Source organism: Elephas maximus, chromosome 22 (assembly GCF_024166365.1).
Source record: "Elephas maximus indicus isolate mEleMax1 chromosome 22, mEleMax1 primary haplotype, whole genome shotgun sequence".
In the NCBI taxonomy this organism is placed as follows: Eukaryota; Metazoa; Chordata; class Mammalia; order Proboscidea; family Elephantidae; genus Elephas; species Elephas maximus.
Genome location: NC_064840.1, coordinates 56,596,253 through 56,615,984, shown reverse-complemented (window position 1 = coordinate 56,615,984; position 19,732 = coordinate 56,596,253). Strand labels below are relative to the sequence as shown.

At 41.6% G+C, this 19,732-nt stretch overlaps 1 protein-coding gene across 6 annotated transcripts in view; it reads left to right on the top strand.

The window, feature by feature from the left end:
- The window catches only part of PSD3 (pleckstrin and Sec7 domain containing 3), a 739,247-nt gene that overhangs the window by 51,472 nt on the left and 668,043 nt on the right, over positions 1 to 19,732 (top strand). For 3 of the 6 annotated variants that reach the window (XM_049866070.1, XM_049866066.1, XM_049866068.1), the window contains one exon: positions 4,947 to 5,169. The exons of the other annotated variants lie outside the window; for them this stretch is intronic. The gene's annotated coding sequence lies outside the window, so the exon portion shown is untranslated. The remainder of the gene's footprint in view (positions 1 to 4,946; positions 5,170 to 19,732) is intronic. 6 annotated transcript variants of the gene reach the window in all.

Here is a 19,732-nt window from a genome sequence, read left to right as displayed (position 1 = left end):
TTTAGTTTGGTGTCCTTTCCCTCCCTCGTTGGCAGAAGCTGAAAAGGGACATAAATGCAGCACTTGAGGTAGCGCTCTGCTGCCCCCTTTTGAACTAAGGAAGCAGATCAGAGACACCTGAGGTGAAGTTATGTGTTCCTCCACAGTTATGACTGAAAGAGTCCAAGATAAAGGTCGTAATCACCTTACCTCGGGCTGATGGTATCCGTGCCCCCTATGAGAGCAACTGAGACAACTGCGTCCCATGTCCACTAAGGTCGCCATCAGCGGTGGGTTCTCTTTCAGACAAATTTGACACCTTAGTGAATGTTACTCTGGACCTGCCTGAGCGTCAGTTCTTTTTTCCTCATTTGAAAGTGTTGTTTTACCAGGAAATGTATTGGATGGAGGAAGAAGCTTTAAATAAATAAAAAAAAAGTCAGGTTTTTTTTTTTCTTTTCTAAGTTTCCATTCTTAGAAGCCAGTTTCCATAACATCTCTTGAGCTTTCCATGTAAACTCAGTTTATTTCCATTGCCAACTCCACTAACCATATTTTCTCTCAGCAGAAATCATGGCTTCCTAGATTTTTCAGAGTAATGTTAAGAGAATCATCATGCCTCAATTTCCCTCTTGCCCGCTTCCAAAGGTACCATATTTTTACCCATCCTTTCTTTCTGCCATCACATTTTAGAGAAAAGGTATACTTCGTTTCTCTCCAAAGCCAATTTTTTTCATCTTGGCTAATGATCTGCTTCCTTCTCCACCTGCTATGAACCAGTAAGCAACATCATGATAAACAGGATATTAGTATTGTCAAAGATTTCATTTAACTTGGACCCACAATCAACACCCATGGAAGCAGTAGTCAGGAAGTCAAATGGCAAACTGCATTGGGCAAATCTGCTGCAAGAGACCTTTTTCAAGTGTTAAAAAGCAAGAAATGTCATTTTGAGGACTAAAGTACACTCGACCCACGCCATGAGATTTTCAGGCCTCTTAAATGCATGCGAAAACTGGACAGTGAATAAGGAAGACCAGAGAAGAATTGACGTCTTTGAATTATGGTGTTGGTGAAGAATATTGACTGTACCATGGACTGCCGGAAGAATGAATGAATCTATCTTGGAAGAAGTATAGCCAGAATACTCTTTAGAGGTGAGGGTGGTGAGACTTCTCCTCAGCGTACTTTGGACATGTTATCAGGAAGGACCAGTTCCTGGAGAAGGACTTCATGCTTCGTAAGGTAGAGGGTCAGTGAAAGAGAGGGTGACCCTGAACAAAATAGATTGACACAGTGGTTGCAACAATGGGCTCAAGCATAGCTTAGATTGTGAGGATGGCACAGGACCAGGCACTGTTTGGTTCTGTTGTACATGGGGTCACTGTGAGTGGGGACCGACTTGATATCCCTAACAGCAACACTACATAGGGATTTATTTTATTAATTTTTCTACTCTGTTTGTTTCTTCAGTTTACTCCTTTCGTCTCCCTATAAATGTGCACAAGTCTTTTCTTTGGTACGAAAGCCTTCTCTCATGTCACACTCTCCCTCAGTTTACTTTCTTTTGCCTCTCCTTCGTCTCACTGCCAAGCTTCTTGAAAGTGATTTCTACAGTCGCTGCTTTCACATCCGTCATTTTTTTCTCTTCAGTCCCTTGAAATCTGCTTTCGGTCCTCACTTCTCGACTGAAATTGTTATAGCAAAGGTCATCCGTGGTCCTGAACTCCTAACTTCAGAGTGGTCACTTTACTGGACCTCATTACAGTCCTTCCTTCTGGAAATTCCTTCCATGGTTTTGTGAAGCAGTTCTCTTCTCTTTCTTTTCCTCCCTGTCTTCGTAGTCTCACCCCTTAAATATCACCCAAGGTTCTTTCCTTGGGTTGATTTTAATTGGGGCTGAAGAGAGAGATTTGACTGTGATTCTTACTATATTCTCTCAACTGACATTTTTAGGCATAGGTCATCCTTGTTCTCCATTTTCCCATCTTCCCTAGGGCATTGCTACCCTATAGAAATTAGAATGCTTCAAATTATCTGGCACTGAAATTCAGAAGTAGCCTTTTTTTGTTACATTTGGTGACAAGAGGCCTTGGTCATTTGGTCATTGTCTTTGAAATAGGTCAGAACAAAAGAAGGCTTTTATGGGGTGTGAAAACTTGGAGCCGCCCTTGTTTCTGGGCCCCTGGGATGAACTAAAAACGAAATTTGAGCTACATTGATTCTAGATGATTCTGTGTGTCCAGGCTCTCAACAGAAGACATGGAAGCATATTTCATTGTAGTGGAGGGTCTCATAAAATATCCTCAAGGTACAAGCACCATGTGTTCTATTTAGAAATCTCTGGCGTTTATTATCAGGTAGACAGTACCACTTTGCCACGTCATTGAGAAATGTCCAGGAAATCACCCAGTAAGCCTTCCTGTAGTCTCCAAGTACATTCCCCTAAAGGCCGTTGCCAAAGTTAGATGATTCATTTATGCTACAGATTTATGTGGGGGAAACCATGGTTATTTCCCTACTTCTCATTTAAGCACAGTGTTCCTTCTTTTCCTTTATTTTTTTATTTTCTTCCCTTCCTTCTTGCTCATGGGACCATTTACTGGAAACAGTTAATAATTCCTGAAAAATTGCACTTTCATCTTTCTTCCAAAGAAAAATGACAGTTTTGCAAATACTAAAGGGCAAAACTTCTTGAAAAGAAGCAAACCCTGAAATACACTGCAAGGCTTATGTACATCTCAAGACCCTGAGGCGGGAGGAGAGCAGAAAACCTGTCAAGGAAGCTCTAGTAATTCCAATGGCCCTTCCAGAACAAAAAACAAAACAACACCAAAAAACAGACTCTCAAAAAAAATTTTTTTTTTTAATCCATTGCTGTTGAGTCAATTCCAGCTCACGGAGACCCCATGTGTTGCAGAGTTGAATTTCTCCACAGGGTGTTCATGGTTGTGACCTTTTGGAAGCAGATCGGCAGGCCTTTCTTCAGAGGTACCTCTGGGTGAGTTTGAACCACTAACATTTTCTTTAGTAGCCAAGCCCTTAACCACTTGAACTACCCAGGGACTCCTAAGGCCCTTCCAGCCGCCATGATATCCATAAAGAAAGAAACCCGGCAATCCCAGATAGGTGGCTGAAAGCTTTGGCATTTTAAAATTTGTTTGGTGTTGTAATGATCACATGTGTTAGTAAAGTTTATTTCTGGGACTCACTAAATCTCTGCACCAGAAGAGCTGGATGGTGCCCAGCTACCATCACTGAATATTTTGATCAAAGATTCTATAGAAGAACCCTGATCAAAAGGGGGAAGATGCAGAACATACTTTCAAATCCTCAGGGAATCCAGACTTTTTGGAGTCATGAAGGCTGGATGAACCCCCCAAATTACTGCCCTGAGAAAATTTTTAAAACATAATCCAAAAGTTTTCCCTGAAACCTTCTTAAGACCAAACAGTAGTTTCGCTCAACTAGTAAAGAATGTCTGCTTGAGCATTACACTCTTTTAAGATCTATCTATATGGAATCGAATTGACAACAACTCAAAAGATTACATAGGAACCTTTGGAGCCCTGGTGGCTTAGTGGTTATGGACTACGGCTGCTAACCAAAAGCTTGGCAGTTTGAACCCACCAGCTGCTGCTTGGAAACCCTATGGGGCTGTTCTGCGCTGCCCTATAGGGTCACAACGGGTTGGAATTGACTGGACCGCAATGGGTTTGGTTTTTGTTTTTGGTCTTAGGGGGCAATGAGTTTATGTTAATGGGGGAGGAACAATTCAGAAAAGAGGCTGAGAATGCTTGTACAACTCAAAGACTGTAATCAGTGTGGCTGAATTTTACACATAGAAACTGTCGAATTGGAGTGTGTATTGCTGTGTATATTTTCAACAACAAAATAAAATAATAAAAAACCATGTGCTGTTTTTTGGGGAAAAGTAAAGATACTATGTCAGGCTCAAGTGGTCCTTTTGTTTTTACTTTTCTGAGACTAATTTTTAGGGAATGTTAATACTCTTGATAATTTTCTGAGGAACATTCATTTACAGTCATGCTTTTAGGTTGTAAAAGATTTATCCAAAGACTCTCCCCTTATTTTATTTTGTTTTCTGCTTTTGTGTATTTTACAGTTTCATGGGTCTTCCCTGTAATTAAACATGGCCCTAATTTAAAATGGAAACGCCTTGGGTGGGGAAGGGTCGGTCATGTTCATGATACTGTATTGTTTATTTTTTCCTTCAGTTTCTCAAATATTTCCATCCATTTCTATCCAAATAAAAGTTCTTGTTTATTCCTTTGTGTTTAGTTTTGCTTCACTTTCTTTTTCTAGACAGAGCACTTACCAATTACTGTGGGAGTTTAAGTCCCCCAGTCTAATCAAATTTCATCCAGTTTGAAATGACAGAACATTCATCGTTTAGAATAATCTACAATGTCAACAGTGCAGATGCAAAGTCCTCAGAAGTTAAATCACAAACAGCAGGAAACCCACCCTTTCAGAATTTCGTTTTCAGTTGAGTGAGTTTAGGATTTGTGTTTTAGATGTCTGTGAACACAGAAATTCCAAAATTTCCTATCTTGCTGAAAAACAGATCCCAGGACAAACAAAAATTTAGTAGTTTTCTATTGCTTAATTTATAATGTTGCTCCTGTAATCAGAAAAAAGAATAACTGTTTTTCTCAGAATTCACCCTGTATCAGAATCACTGGGTGTGGTTGTTAAGGTTGTGTGTCAACTTGGCTGGGGCATGATTCTCTGTGGTTTGGCAGTTACGATGTAGTTTGGCAGTTGTATAATGTTGCAGTCACCTCCATGATGAGATTTGATATAATGTGATCACCTCCATGATGGGATCTGTTGTGAGTAGCCAGTCAGTTGAAAGGGAGTTTCCTTGGGGGTGTAGCCTGCATCCAATATAGGTGAACTTTTGGGCAAGGCTCATGGGCTTTTGCTTGCTCTGGATCCTACAGCTGGCTCCTGTTTGTGTGACCTGCTGTTCTTGGGATTTGAGCTAGCAGCTTACCTGCTGTCTTGCCTGCCGATCTTGGGATTCGTCAGTCTTTGCAGCCTGTGAGCAAGAGCCCTGTTGTTAGACCTGCTGATCTTGGGTTTGTCAGCCCCTGCAGCTACATGAATCAAGAGAAGCCTCCAGCTTGACCCATGGAGTTGGGACATCCCAGCCTCTACAACCGAGTGAGTCATTTCCTTGATATAAATCTCTCTCTGTATATATTCATAAGCTCTACTGGTTTTGCTCCTGTAGAGAATCCAGCCTAAGATACTGGAGGACTTGTTAAAACACACATTGCTCATCATGCTGAGTGAAATAAGTCAGTCACAAATGGACAAATGTCATATGATCCCAGTTACATGAAATATCTATACTGGCAAGTATTTACCAAAATAAAACAAAACAAAAAACCCAAACCATTGCCATCGAGTTGATTACAACTCATAGTGACTCTACAGGACAGAGTAGAACTGCCCCATAGGGTTTCCAAGGAGCACCTGGTGGATTTGAACTGCCAACCCTTCGGTTAGCAGCTGTAGCACTTATATGGTGTATAGAGGTCTGTAATCTAGTAGCGGCGTCAGAAACCATCTAATTTCAGAGGGATAATGAGAATCACCATCAACCTAAAGCTGCTTCCTATGAGGCGGAAGTTAAAGATGGACCAGATGTCCAGCTTCTCCAAGCTGCTGTACCCCTCCATCATCTCTAACACCAACTACTTCCCCTCCCCTCAGTATTCTTCCTCCTGTGGTTTTGGGATTCATTAATTTGCTGCCATGTCTTGTAGAACTCATGAACTGTACTTAACAGTTAAGTAGTTTATTGGGAAAGTAACACCTTACAACTCAGGATCAGAATCAACTTAGAAGTAACAGGAACAACTCAGGAGACAGGATACAGTTCATCAGTCAGGACAGCTTCCATCCAAGACAGCTCTCAGTTCCTTCTTGGCTATGCCCATAGGCAGGCCCTTTGCTCTGGCCTACTGCGTCCAGGCCCTCCTTGGGTCTATTGCCCCTGGGCCCTGCTGGGGCCTACTGCCATTGGGCTCTGCATCTCTCAGCCGCTTCTCACCATCTAGTGCCATTTTTTGCCGTCTTCCATGTTGTAGCTCCTTCTCTCTCTCTTCATGTCTCTCTAAAAATCTCTGCAAGATAAGCACAGATTATCTTATAACAAGATCCTTATCAATTTCAAGCTGTGCCTCCTCCCCCCCCCCCCCCCCAGCAGGGCCAGAAACTGACCAATTCCCTAGCTAGGCCACAGTCACCTAGCTTGCATAGTAATGGACCAACCCCAGCAAGGGTTTTACACACTTTATTTGCATAGTAAACTGTCCAATCCCTCTGCAAGATTGTGGCCTTGCAAATTATCTTGTCAGAGCTACACACCCAGAGCCAGAAAGGTCACATATAAAGAGAAACCCATTACCCTTCAAGTTTATTAGTAACTACCAAGGTGGGCAGACAGGAAGAGAAAGGAAGACTCAATGCTCAGAATACACTGAGCGTCTGTTAAGGGTGATGGAAAAATTTGAAAACGCATAGTGAGGATGGTTGAAGAACAAGATGAATGTGATTAATGTCACTGAATGGTACATGTAAGAAATGTTGACAGATGTTTTCTTACATATATATTTACCACAATAAAAAAAAAAAAAGTCAATCTCAGTAAAAAGAAAAATGAATAAAAGAAACATGTGGCTGAGCCCAGTCCCCAGCATTTCTGATTCAGAGGCTCTGGGGAAGCCTGAGAGTCTGTGTTTCCAACAGGTTTCCACGTGTCGCTGATGCTCCTAGTACAGAGACCACACGGAGAACCACTGCTCTAATTACAGTGTTCCAGCATGCTAATTATACAGAGTGATTTAAATCAGAGTTTCTGTTTTTACTCTCTGCTCATGCAAGAGAAACTGAAAGACGAATGTGGGAATTGAAAATTCTGGTGAAGAACATGTACTGAGAAAATTATACTTAAAAAAACAAAACTGTGATCTCCCATGATTCTCATTGAGTCGATTCCAACCCATAGCAGCCCAATGAGACAGCGCAGAACTGCCCCATAGGGTCTTCTTGGCTCTAATCTTTATGAAAGCAGATCACCAAGTCTTTGTTCTGCGGAGCCATGGAATGTGTTCGAACTGCTGACGCGGTACCAGCAGGGCTCCTTTCTCAAAAGAATAGCACAGGGCATATAAAGCACCTGGGGCTGAGAAGCCAAATTATCTTTTGTTCGGTGATATGCAGCTGTTGGACATGTCTCTGTGGTTCACCTTTGCAAACGGACCATAGGATTTGGTGTCATGTGGCTGTTGATGTAGGAAACAAGTCCAATCAATAGTCCAGTTCCGTCTTGCCTTTAGTTAGTCTGTTTAACATCACAATACTAATTATCTGTCACCCTACCAGATGAGAGAATTGAGTCACCCCATCCTCCTCTACCCAAGTCTCACGACAGGAAGTATCCTTCTTTGAGGATCTTACCTTTAAAATCCAAATGCAATTCAGATTCCTTGTTTCACTATTTAAAGAAGTTTGTGCAAGTCTCTCAGAATATATTTTTCTTAGTTTTGGCTTCAGTTTTTTCTTTTCAATAGTTTTTTGTATTTATGGCTTTTCTTTTCTTTCTTTTATTGTAGTGGAAATGTATATGCCAAGACATCCATCAATACAGCTTCCACATCTGTGACTCATTGGCATTGATTACATTTTTCGTGTTGTGCCATCATTATTGTTAGCCTCATCCAAAACATTTCACCACCATTAACACAAACTTAGTGCCCCTCAATCAAAAACTCTCCCTTTCCCCCTCCCTCCCACTTTTTGGTCACCATTAATAATCTTCAGTTTGTATATATTTACTTATTCCATGTAAGGGAGATCATACAGTATTTGGCCTTTTGTGACTGACTTATTTCCTTCAGCATAATGTTTTCAAGGTTCCTCCATGTTGTGGCACGCATCAAGACTTCATTTCCCTTCATGGCTGCATGATATTCCATTGTTTGTATGTACCACAATTTGTTCATTCATTCATCTTTTGATGGACATTTTGGTTGTTTCCGCCTTTGGCTATTGTAAAAAGTGCTGCAGTGAATATTGGTATAAAGGTTTCTGTTTGCACCCCTGCCTTTACTTCTTCAGGGTGTATACCTAGGATTGGGATGGCTGGGTTGTATGATACTTCTGTTTTCAACTTTTTGAGGAACAGCCAAACTGCACCATTTTATATTCCCACCAGCAATGGATAAATGTTTCAGTTACTCTACAACCTTGTCAACACTTACTGTTTTCCAGTTTTTTGATCATTGCCATTCTAAATGGGGGTAAGAGATACCTCATTGTGGTTTTGATTTGCATCTTTAATGGTTAATGGAAGGAGCCCTGGTCACGCAGTGGTTAAGAGCTTGTCTGCTAAATGAGAGGTCAGTGTTTTAAACCCACCAGTCAATTTGCGAGAAAGATGTGGCAGTCTGCTTCCATAAAAATTTATAGCCTTGGAAGCCTTATGGAGCAGCTCTATTCTGTCCTATAGGGTCACTATGAGTTAGATTTGGCTGGATGGCAATGGCTTTTGTTGGATTTTTTGGTAATGGTTAATGATGCTGATCATCTTTTCATGTGCTTATTGGCCATTTGAATATCCTCTTTGGGGAATTGTCTGTTCCAATCCTTCGTCCATTTTTTGATTGGGTTGTTTGCCTTTTTGTTGTTAAGTTGAAGTTTGTTTTTTTAATTGTGCTTTAAATGAAAATTTACAGCTCAAGTTAGTTTTTCATACAAAAATTTATACATACATTGTTATGTTATCCTAGTTGCTCTCTTTATAATGTGACGGCACATTTCTCCTTCTGCCTTGGATTTCCAGTGTCCACTCAACCAGCTCCTGTCCCTTTGTGCCTTCTCATCTTGCCTCCAGACAAGAACTGCCCATTTAGTCTTGTGTATCTATTCAAACTAAGAAGTAGACTCTTCACGAGTATCATTTTATGTCTTATAGTCCAGTCTAATATTTGTCCATTAGTCCTTTGGACTGATATTCTCCTTGTATCTTTGGTTTTCTTCACTCTCCTTTGGGATGGGACCAATTGATGTATCTTAGATGGCTGCTCTCAAGCTTATAAGACCCCAGATGCTATTCACCAAAGTGAGATGTAGAGCATCTTCTTTATAAACTATGTTATGTTAATTAAACTATGGTTCCCAGACTCCAGCCCCATCTACTCTGTCTCTCAAAGTGTTTGGATGTGTCTAGGAAACTTCTTTGCTTTTTCTTTGGTCCAGTTATGCTGACTTCCCCTGTAATGTGTATTGTCTTCCCTTCACTGAAGTTGACCCTTGTCTACCATCTAGTTAGTGATTTCCTGCCTCCCTACCTCCCCACCCTAGTAACCATCAAAGAATGCTTTTTTCTTTGTGTAAACTTTTTCTTGAGTTCTTATAATAGTGGTCTCATACAGTATTTGTCCTTTTGTGACTGACTTATTTCACTCAGCATAATGTCCTCCAGATTTATCCATGATGTGAGATGTCTTGAAGATTCATCATTGTTCCTTATTGTTGAATAGTATTCCATTGTGTGTACCATAATTTGTTTATCCATTCATCTGTTGATGGGCATTTAGGTTGTTTCCATCTTTTTGATGTTGTGAACAGAGCTGCAGTGAACATGGGTGTGCATATGTGTGACGGCTCTTAATTCTCTCGGGTGTATTCCTAGGAGTAGGATTGCTATATTGGATGGTATTTCTATTTCTAGCTTTTTAAGGAAGCACCATATCATCTTCCAAAGTGGTTGTACCATTTTACGTTCCCACCAGTACGTCAAGTCTCCCCACAGCCTCTTGAACATTTGTTATTTTGCATTTTTTGGGTTAGTGCCAACACTGACGGGGGTGAGATGGCATCTCATTGTAGTTTTGATTTGCACTTCTCCAATGGCTAGCGACCATGAGCATTTCTTCATGTGTCTCTTAGCCTCCTGTCTTTCTTTTGTTTCTGTTTTTCTTCAGTCTCAAACTGACTCTCCTCTGGTTTTTCGACAAATCTTAGGTTATTTTCTTTATTGCTCAACTATGGCAAGTAATATAGATCTTAATATTAGCATCTCCAAAAACAAATGATTTGCAAACATTGCATGCAAAAGCCAATAAATATATATGATTTTTAATACTGTCTGTAGACTTGGATTATGAGTGCCTGTTTTCCATGATGATAGATAATACAGTATATTGCCTAGTATTTTTAGTAGACATTCAATTGCTGATTGACTATCCCTTTCTCCTACTAGTTTAACGATGCAGACGGTGAAAGGTTATGAGTGTGTTTTCAGGCTTGTTCTCAGCCTAATGATTTATTTAGTTGTGAGCACCCTTTGTAGACAGCATTATAACAAAATTACTTGAGCTTGACCAGAGGATAAACTATTTTTTTTTTTACAAGCTCCTAAGGCTATTTTTTTTTTTTTTTTTTTTAAGGCTATAGCTATTATAGGGCTCCCTTAGCAGAAACCCTGGTGGTGTAGTGGTTAAGTGCTAAGGCTGCTAACCAAGAGGTTGGCAGTTCAAATCCGCCAGGTGCTTCTTGAAAACTCTGTGGGGCAGTTCTACTCTGTCCTATAGGGTCGCTATGAGTCTCGACTCGACGACAGTGGGTTTGGTTTTTTGGGTTTAGTGGTACAAATGATTAAATACTCGCTGCTAACCGAAAGGTTGACGGTTCGAACTCACCCAGCAGCTCTTCAGGGGAAACATGTGGCAATCTGCTTTTGTAAAGATTCCAGCCTAGAAAACCCTATGGGGCAGTTCTACTCTGTCACATGGGGTTGCTATGAGTTGAAATCAACTCCATGGCACCTAACAACAATAACAACAATAAACGACTCTATAAATTAGTATTCCACATTTGCAAATGGCTCAGGATTAAGGTTCCAATTTCTCATGGGAAGATTTTTGTAACGTTTATTTGACTTCTTTTTTTAAACCAGAGTCCTAGCCAGAGACAAACTAGTAGTAGAGTTTTTCTGCCCCTTCTTTCCAGGAACTTAGCTGTATACAACATTTCCTGGTTTCAGCTCTTTTGCAGAAGCCTAAAACCATACTTAATGTCCTTGTTTATGCATTAAAATCTCATCCTTTAGGGCATGTATTCAGGTTTGATGTCCTCCTGGGCCACCACTGGGCAAATCTGTCACTCTGCCTGTGACTGCCCTCCATGTTGCTGGTACCTGGAGATCGTCCGTAAGTTCTTTCAGACTTGGCTGCGTGTATATATGTGTGTGTATATATATATATATTTTTTTTTTTTGGCTATATTTTATCCAGTATTTTTATGTGTTTGTGGAAAGGATAGAATCTGTTTTCATTCAGGTGACCACATTGCGGGAACCAGATCATGGTTAAGTGGATATCACATGAAAATGGGTATTACAAAGAGGCCCGTTAATGGAGGCTTTTCTGAAGAATAGGCAGACCGTCCTTTTCTTCAGATCCTCTGAACTCTATTCGGGGTTAAGTCCAATCAAGAGCTGTCTACCTGGACAACATCTCACTGGCCCCTTATAGAACTGTTTTTTCTAACTTGCTGTTTGGCACGATACCCCTCAGCTAACACAGGCAGATTTTATAAGAAACAACCCTGTGAAATCCCTCTCTGCCTTAATGTAGGAATATTGTTGAAGACTACATCATGCCTTTCTGCCAGCTCTTCTCCGGAGTAACTGGATTGTTTATATTTTATGGAAACTCTGAACTGACTATTAGTGTTTTCCTTTTTGAATGGGCTGGTAGAAAGCTTAGAGCCGAATGTGTGGCTGGCTGACTTGTAATAAGGAGTATAGGATTTCTTGGCATGCAGGGTGGGGTGAATGATGCAAATTATGAATGAATAACATTACTGTGCAAGGTGCTGGGCTAGTAGAATGACACAGAACATTGACCTGGATGAGCTTCTTCCAGTGGCAGAGAGGTAGAATCCAAGTATAACTCAAGTGCCACAAGAGTTATAAATACTACAGAATGCTAAGAATCCATTAAATATCACATTCTTGAAGAATATTTAAAGAAAAAAAGACACAGAGAACAAAGCAACAAATTTATGTAATGCTTCCCTTGTGACATCCACCAACAGGAGATACACAACAATAGGTCAATAATGTTTCTCTCCTTGTAGCAGGATTTTGGTTGTTGTTGTTTTTTAATGATAGTTTATTGTGTTTTTGGAGAAAGTTTACATAGTAAATTAGGTTTCCATTTGACAATTTTTATAAAATTTGTTCAGTGACATTAGTTACATTTTTCATAATGAGTCAACGTTCTCTTTCTTGTGTTCTCTATTCCATTCCCTATACTCTAGTTTCCCTGCCCTCTTGTCTCATTTTTGCTTTAGAGTAATTGTTGACCTTTTGGTCTCATGTAAATTTTTTTTTTTCCCTAGAGAGGACCGTACTCACAGGTAATACCCTTTGTTTTGTGTGCCACTCTGTTATTTCGCTAAGAGGTGGTCTTAGGGGATAGTTCTGGTTCAGGGTTTAAAGAGTATCCCAGGGCAGTAGTTTCAGGGAGTCTTCTGGTCTCAAAAGGAAGTCTAATCTTTTTAAGAATCTTTCTTTTCTGCGTATTTTTCCCATTCTATCAGGGTTCATCTGTTTGTGGCCCTGATCAGAATGGTAAGTATGGGTAGCTGGGCACAACCATTCACCTATTTTTTTTTTTTTTATTGTACTTTAGATGAAGGTTTACAGAGCAAATTAGTTTCTCATTAAACAATTAATACACATATTGTTTTGTGACATTGGTTGCCAACCCCACAATATGTCAGCACTCTTGACCTTGGGTTCCCTGTTACCAGCTTTCCTGTCCTCTCCTGCCTTCTCGTCCTTGCCCTTGAGCTGGTGTGCTCATTAAGTCTAGTTTTGTTTTATGGACCTTTATGAAGGGTGAACCTTTGACTGAAGGGTGAACCTTAGGAGTGACTTCATTACTGAGCTAAAAGAGTATCCGGGGGGCCATACTCTCAGGGTTTCTCCAGTCTCTGTCAGACCAGTAGGTCTGGTCTTTTTCTGTGAGTTAGAATTTTGTTCTATATTTTTCTCCCACTCTGTCTTGGACCCTCTAGTGTGATCCCTGTCAGAGCAGTTGGATTTTCGTTGGTTTTTATTTTCTTTATTTCCCAAAGTTTCTGTAATAAACATGTTTCTATTATAATTATAAAATGGAGAGAAAGATGAATATTGGTGTACCTCTCGGGGTCCCAAGAGGAAACAGCATTTACCCCAGATGGTTGAGATGAGGAGACTTGAATGATGGGTTTATCTACAGAGGTGTGGGCTATGTTGAATCAGCAAAGGTTGTTGAGAAACCCACAGACATTTAAAAAATGGAAGGAGGGCCAAGGGGAGAAAATGAATAGAGCTGGAGCTTGGAGGAGGGACCATTCCATCCTACTGGAGAAACAGAAGCACAGCCAGACTCCATGCCAAAGCAGGGAGACCTTAGGAAGAAATACTCTGACCTTTCTCTCCTTTCCCTTCTGATCTCCTGCTGCTTCCTCCCATTGGCCAAATCCAGCAGCAGAGGAGCCTGGGTGATGCGCTCCCTGGGAGCAGAGCGTGTAGAGGAGGACAGAGAGGATCCAGAGTAGTGAATGCTGAGAAGGGGGTGGCAATCAGAGACATGTAAAGTGCTGTAGTGGTTCAGTTGTTGTTGTTCTTAGGTGCCGCCGAGTCGGTTCCAACTCATAGCGACTCTATTCACAACAGAACGAAACACTGCCTGGTCTTGCGTCATCCTTAAAATTGTTGTTATGCTTGCAGCCACTGTGTCAATCCACCTTGTTGAGGGTCTTCCTCTTTTCCACTGACCCTTTACTCTGCCAAGCATGATGTCCTTCTCCAGAGACTGATCCCTCCTGAGAACATGTCCAAAGTATGTAAGATGCAGTTTCGCCATCTTTGCCTCTAAGGAGCATTCTGGCTGCGCTTCTTCCAAGACAGATTTGTTCGTTCTTTTGGCAGTCCATGGTATATTCAGTATTCTTTGCTAACACCACAATTCAAAAGCGTCAGTTCTTCTTTGGTCTTCCTTATTCATTGTCCAGCTTTCACATGCATATGAAGCGATTAAAAATACCATGGCTTGGGTCAGGTGCACCTTAGTCTTCAGGGTGACATCATTGCTCTTCAACACTTTGAAGAGGTCCTTTGCAGCAGATTTGCCCAATGCAAGGTGTCTTTTGATTTCTTGACTGCTGTTACCATGGGTGTTGATTGTGGATCCAAGTAAAATGAAATCCTTGACAACTTCAGTCTTTTCTCCATTTATCATGATGTTGCTCATTGGTCCAGTTGTGAGGATTTTTGTTTTCCTTATGTTGAGGTGTAATCCATACTGAAGGCTGTGACCTTTGATCTTCATCAGTAAGTGCTTCAGGTCCTCTTCACTTTGAGCAAGCAAGGTTGTATCATCTGCATAATGCAGTTTGTTAATGAGTTTTCCTCCAATCCTGATGCCCCGTTCTTCTTCATATAGTCCAGCTTCTCATATTATTTGCTCAGCATACATATTAAATAGGTATGGTGAAAGAATACAACACTGATGCACACCTTTCCTGACTTTAAACCAATCAGTATCCCCTTGTTCTGTCCAAACAACTGCCTCTTGATCTACGTACAGGTTCCTCGTGAGCACAATTAAGTGTTCTGGAATTCCCATTCTTCACGGTGTTATCCATAGTTTGTTATGATCCACACAGTCGAATGCCACTCAGGGAAACATCCTTCTGGTATTCTCTGCTTTCAGCCAGGATCCATTTGGCATCAGCAATGATATTCCTGGTTCCACATCCCCTTCTGAAACCGGCCTGAATTTCTGGCAGTTCCCTGTCGATACACTGCTGCAGCCGTTTTTAATGATCTTCAGCAAAATTTTGCTTGCGTGTGATATTAATGATATTGTTCTATAATTTCCATATTCAGTTGGATCACCTTTCTTGGGAATAGGCATAAATATGGATCTCTTCCAGTCAGTTGGCCAGGAAGCTGTCTTCCATATTTCTTGGCATAGACAAGTGAGCACCTCCAGCGCTGCATCTGCTTGTTGAAACATCTCAATTGATATATATGGTAAGTGCTACACACTATAAACGGTGCTATTTACACTATAAAATGACAATGATTTTAATAGTTAACTGTTCTAAGCACTTACCGTGTGCCAGGCACTATGCTAAATGCTTTGTATGAGAAAATGAATATCTCCTCTTTGAATATTAGATAATGACTTGGTAACACAGACCCCATTCACAGAGACCCAGGTTTATATGTGCAAATCAACAGACAGTCGGAAGACTTGTGCAAGTTGGCTTGGCACTCTGCAAAGAAGAAGCTGTGAGGATCGAGGAGACAGAGCTGCTGGGTTAGGTTTCATGTTCATTTGATACAATACCAGTTGCTGCCAGAGCAACACAGGTCTTGGGGCCAAGTCAGAGACGCTTCATGGATAAAGAAAACAAATGCTGAGCTCTACGCCAGGAATGGTTGATGTCCCTGAAGCAGGAGGAAAGCCTGGTCATGCCGGCTTTTTCCCACTCAGCAGGTGCTCCCTGATTAGCTCTCCTGGCCTGGCAGGTGGCCAAGCCTAGGAAATCAGTAAAACAAAAAGGAAAGCTCAGAAAGCATCTGACTAAACATACGTCAGTCCCTGGGAAGGATATGGGATATGCTCAGCTTTCTGCTTATATGAACTTATATTTTTACCTGTTTTGTCTGTTGCAAGCCTTTGGAGGAAAGAAAATGGTTTTTGTCATGCTTTTAGATACTCTTAGGTCCCTTGATAGAAAAAGAAAAAAACACAAAAGAAACCGAGCTGAAGTGCATTAGATTTTCCACAGCAAAATGATAAAGCACGCGGCAAGGCAGGTGAAGCTTCTCCTTACTATCACTGGGCCTCCGTTCTGCATGGCAGCACTCAAGGTCAGCCTGAGGTGGAGCCTGGCACTAGAGTGACTCATATCTGCCACTCAGCTGGCTCACTCTGCTCACAGACCAGGGAGGAATGCTGGGACTTGTTTAAAGTTCTCCAGACACAGGTCAAGAATGGCCCGTTTCACGGCTTACATTAGGAAGGAAGCTGTCTTCCAGCCTGTGCGAAACTGACTGGGCAATTTCAGAAACTCTCTTAGCTCTCCATGCATTAAAGGGACTAATGTACCAACCACTGTATCCTGCACAACTATAGAAGACCCCTCTGTGACACCAAAATGAGACAGGTACAGAAGCTGCTTCGTTCACATGGCTCACAGTTGAGAGATTGACAAGTCCATACACAGCTTTAGGAGTTCCTGGGTGGTGTAAATGGTTAAAGTGTTAAGTTGCTAACTGAAAGGTTGGAGGTTCAAGTCCAACCAGTGACACCTCAAAAGAAAGGACTTCCACTTCGAAATGTGGCATCTGGGGTCTTAAATGCTAACAAGTGGCCATCTAAGATGCATCAATTGGTCTCAACCCACCTGGATCAAAGGAGAATGAAGAACACCAAGGTCACACGATAACTATGAGCCCAAGAGACAGACAGGGCCACATGAACTAGAGACTTACATCATCCTGAGACCAGAAGAACTAGATGGTGCCCGGCTACAACTGATGACTGCCCTCACAGGGAGCACAACAGAGAACCCCTGAGGGAGCAGGAGATCAGTGGGATGCAGACCCCAAATTCTCATAAAGAGACCAGACTTAATGGTCTGACTGAGACTAGAGGAATCCTGGCAGTCATGGTCCCCAAACCTTCTCTTGGCCCAGGACAGGAACCATTCCTGAAGACAACTCATCAGACATGGAAGGGACTGGACAATGGTTTGGAGAGAGATGCTGATGAAGAGTGAGCTACTTGTATCAGGTGGACACTTGAGACTGTGTTGGCATCTCCTGTCTGGAGGGGAGATAGGAGGGTAGAGAGGGTTAGAAACTGGCAAAATTGTCACGAAAGGAGAAACTGGAAGAAGGGAGCGGTCTGACTCATTAGGTGGAGAATAAGTGGGAGTATGGAGTAAGGTGTATATAAGCTTACATGTGACAGACTGACTTGATTTGTAAATGTTCACTTAAAGCTCAATAAAAATTATTGAACAAAAAAAAAAAAAAAAAAAGGACTAGCAATTACTTCTGAGAAAGCAGCCATTGAGAACCCTTTGGAGAACAGTTCTACTCTGGCACATATGGAGTTGCCATGAGTTGGCGTCAACTGGACAACAACTGGTGGGCACAGCTTTAAGAATAATCTTATATGGTTACCCAGGGACTGGGACCAGTGCCACAGGGCGGGGGCAGGAGAGATATCTTCAGTTCCCACAGAGCTTCTGAGCATAAGTTTGAGAGCCACAGGGCCTGCGTTCTACTCCCAACTGTGTCTCTAAGTTGCTTTGTGGACAAATAGCTGGGTCAGATAGCTTCCCTGAGCTTAGCTTCCTCAAGATTAAAACGATACAGGTGTACAAGGGAGCCTCTAAGAACTTTCTTCTGAACCTGGGGCCGTTAGTCCCAGAAACTAAGGTAGAAGTACCTGAAACATGGGTTCCCAATCCCTTTACTCCTGCTTGCATCCTTTAAGGGAGGAGCAGAGCACCTCAGCGTCAGAGCCCAACACAGAGTGTTCATACTCCCTGGGGCATCCTGGGTTCTGATGAGGCTGTGTCTAGTTGACCCCTAGCTGTGGTCTTAGAGAGCTGTGCAAATAGCAGACAAGCTGCCACTGGCTTAGCCCATGACATGGCAAACATCCCTAATGGATCATGATGTTGTTTTCCTTAAATCCCTTCTCAGTCCAGAGCTCCAATCAAATACTGCTCACAAAGTAGATTAGGCTTGCAAGACCAAGCTTCTTTGTCATCCCTGTTCTCATCTCTGGCTTTCTAGTTTGACATTCTTCATCGGTAGTGTTAAAATTAATTAGTCTTCACAGGAAATTCAGCTATTGTGAGAGTGCCTACATTTTAATTAGGGCTTTAAGAATTTGTACTCTTTAGGGGACAGCCTTTGTATTTAAGTATTTATATTAATAGAGAAATTAGTTGTCATAATTCAACACTGGGTAAGCAAAGATGCAGTAAGCACAGAATTACGGCTTTTGGAGAGGAGAAGAGAAAAAAACACATACACACCAATGTGTCTAGATGTCCCTTTAGTCGCCTGGAAGAGACAGTACATGTGCTCATAACACATTCAGTGATAATACTGTTTTCTCATTTCTGAGTAATGGTGTTACTTGCATCTCCTTTGGGAGATTTCCATGACCTAATGGAGTTTCACACCATTTGGCCCTGATTATCTTTTACTTAATTTAATGCATTTGGTTTAATTTAGACTGTTCTACACAAAGCTAACTTATTCACCCCTTTCCTTGTAAATACACATAGCAATTATTGGCAGGCAGCTATCACATCCTTCTTAAATGTTACAACTGGGTTACAGATTCATCTGGACTTGCGTTACATCATCTACTCTGATGTTTTGATACTCTTCCCAGAATCATTTTCAGTTTTTCTACATTACGATAAATGGCATAAGTACGTGTGGACTCATTGTCAACATACAAAGTTTGCATAGGTTCTTTATTCTCATTCTTTGCCACCTGGAATTCTGCCTAATAAAACTTGCATCTGACTTTTCATAATCTTTACTCACTCAAAGATAGTTTCTTCATAACTCAAGGATAGGAGGAGGCCAGGAGTAGGGAGCCCAGTGGCCAAAGCCTGGCTTATCAGAGCAAGCCAGAGGGAGACATGTTTCCATGAAGATGCAGGAGACAGACCGGGAATTTCTGGAAGGACTTGATAATAGGACTTCTGGGCTCTGATTAATATTTCTGAAAAACAGGAGAGGCAAAAGATGCCCATACCTGGGTAAAAAGCACAGTGGGTAGGCCTAGAACTCGCCTTGACATTGGAGAGAATTGAGGTATCAGTCATGTCCTGGAACACTGGTTCAGGATGGACATGAGAGGAAGGCTGACTTACGTGAAGCTAATAAAGCTTATGCTTTAGGGCCACTCGCTCACAGAGACCCCTTCCAAGACCCTGGCAAGGGCCTTAGCAACGTGTTCATATAGTCATGTGTTTTTGCAAAATTTGAAAGGAAAAAAAAAAAAGACATTTTAAGCAGTATTAGTTAAGACCCCTGTCTCTTTCCATACTTTCCTGCCTTCTCTCAAGTTGGGTGTGTTAGAGTACCCAGAGGCGTTTTGAGCATCCACCTATGAGGAAACTGAACTGAGAACACATTTAATTTGTACTTCTTGTTGTTAGTGCCATCGTGTTGGCCCCAGATTCATGGCAACCCCATGCACAACAGACTGAAATGCTGCCTGCACTGTTGTGATTCATATTGTTTTTATTTTAATTTTCGGAAGTAGATCGCCAGACCTTTCTTCCTAGTCTTTCTTAGTGTGGAAGCTCTGCTGAACCTGTTCAGCATCATAGCAACACACGAGCCTCCACTGACAGATGGGTGGCGGTTGCACCTGAGGTGCATAGGCCAGGCATTGAACCCAGTCTCCTGCATGGAAGGCGAGAATTCTACCACTGAATTGTTACCAATCGCCAATCTGACACAAAGGGTCCTTGTCTTTTCCTGAGTAAGAATACATGTGAAAGACAAACTTTATCTTCAGCAAGATTTATTTTGCTTGAGTCAAGTAAAAGGAGTCAGCAAGGATCTAAGCCTCTCCAAAAGACTGACTTGAAAAGGGAAGCA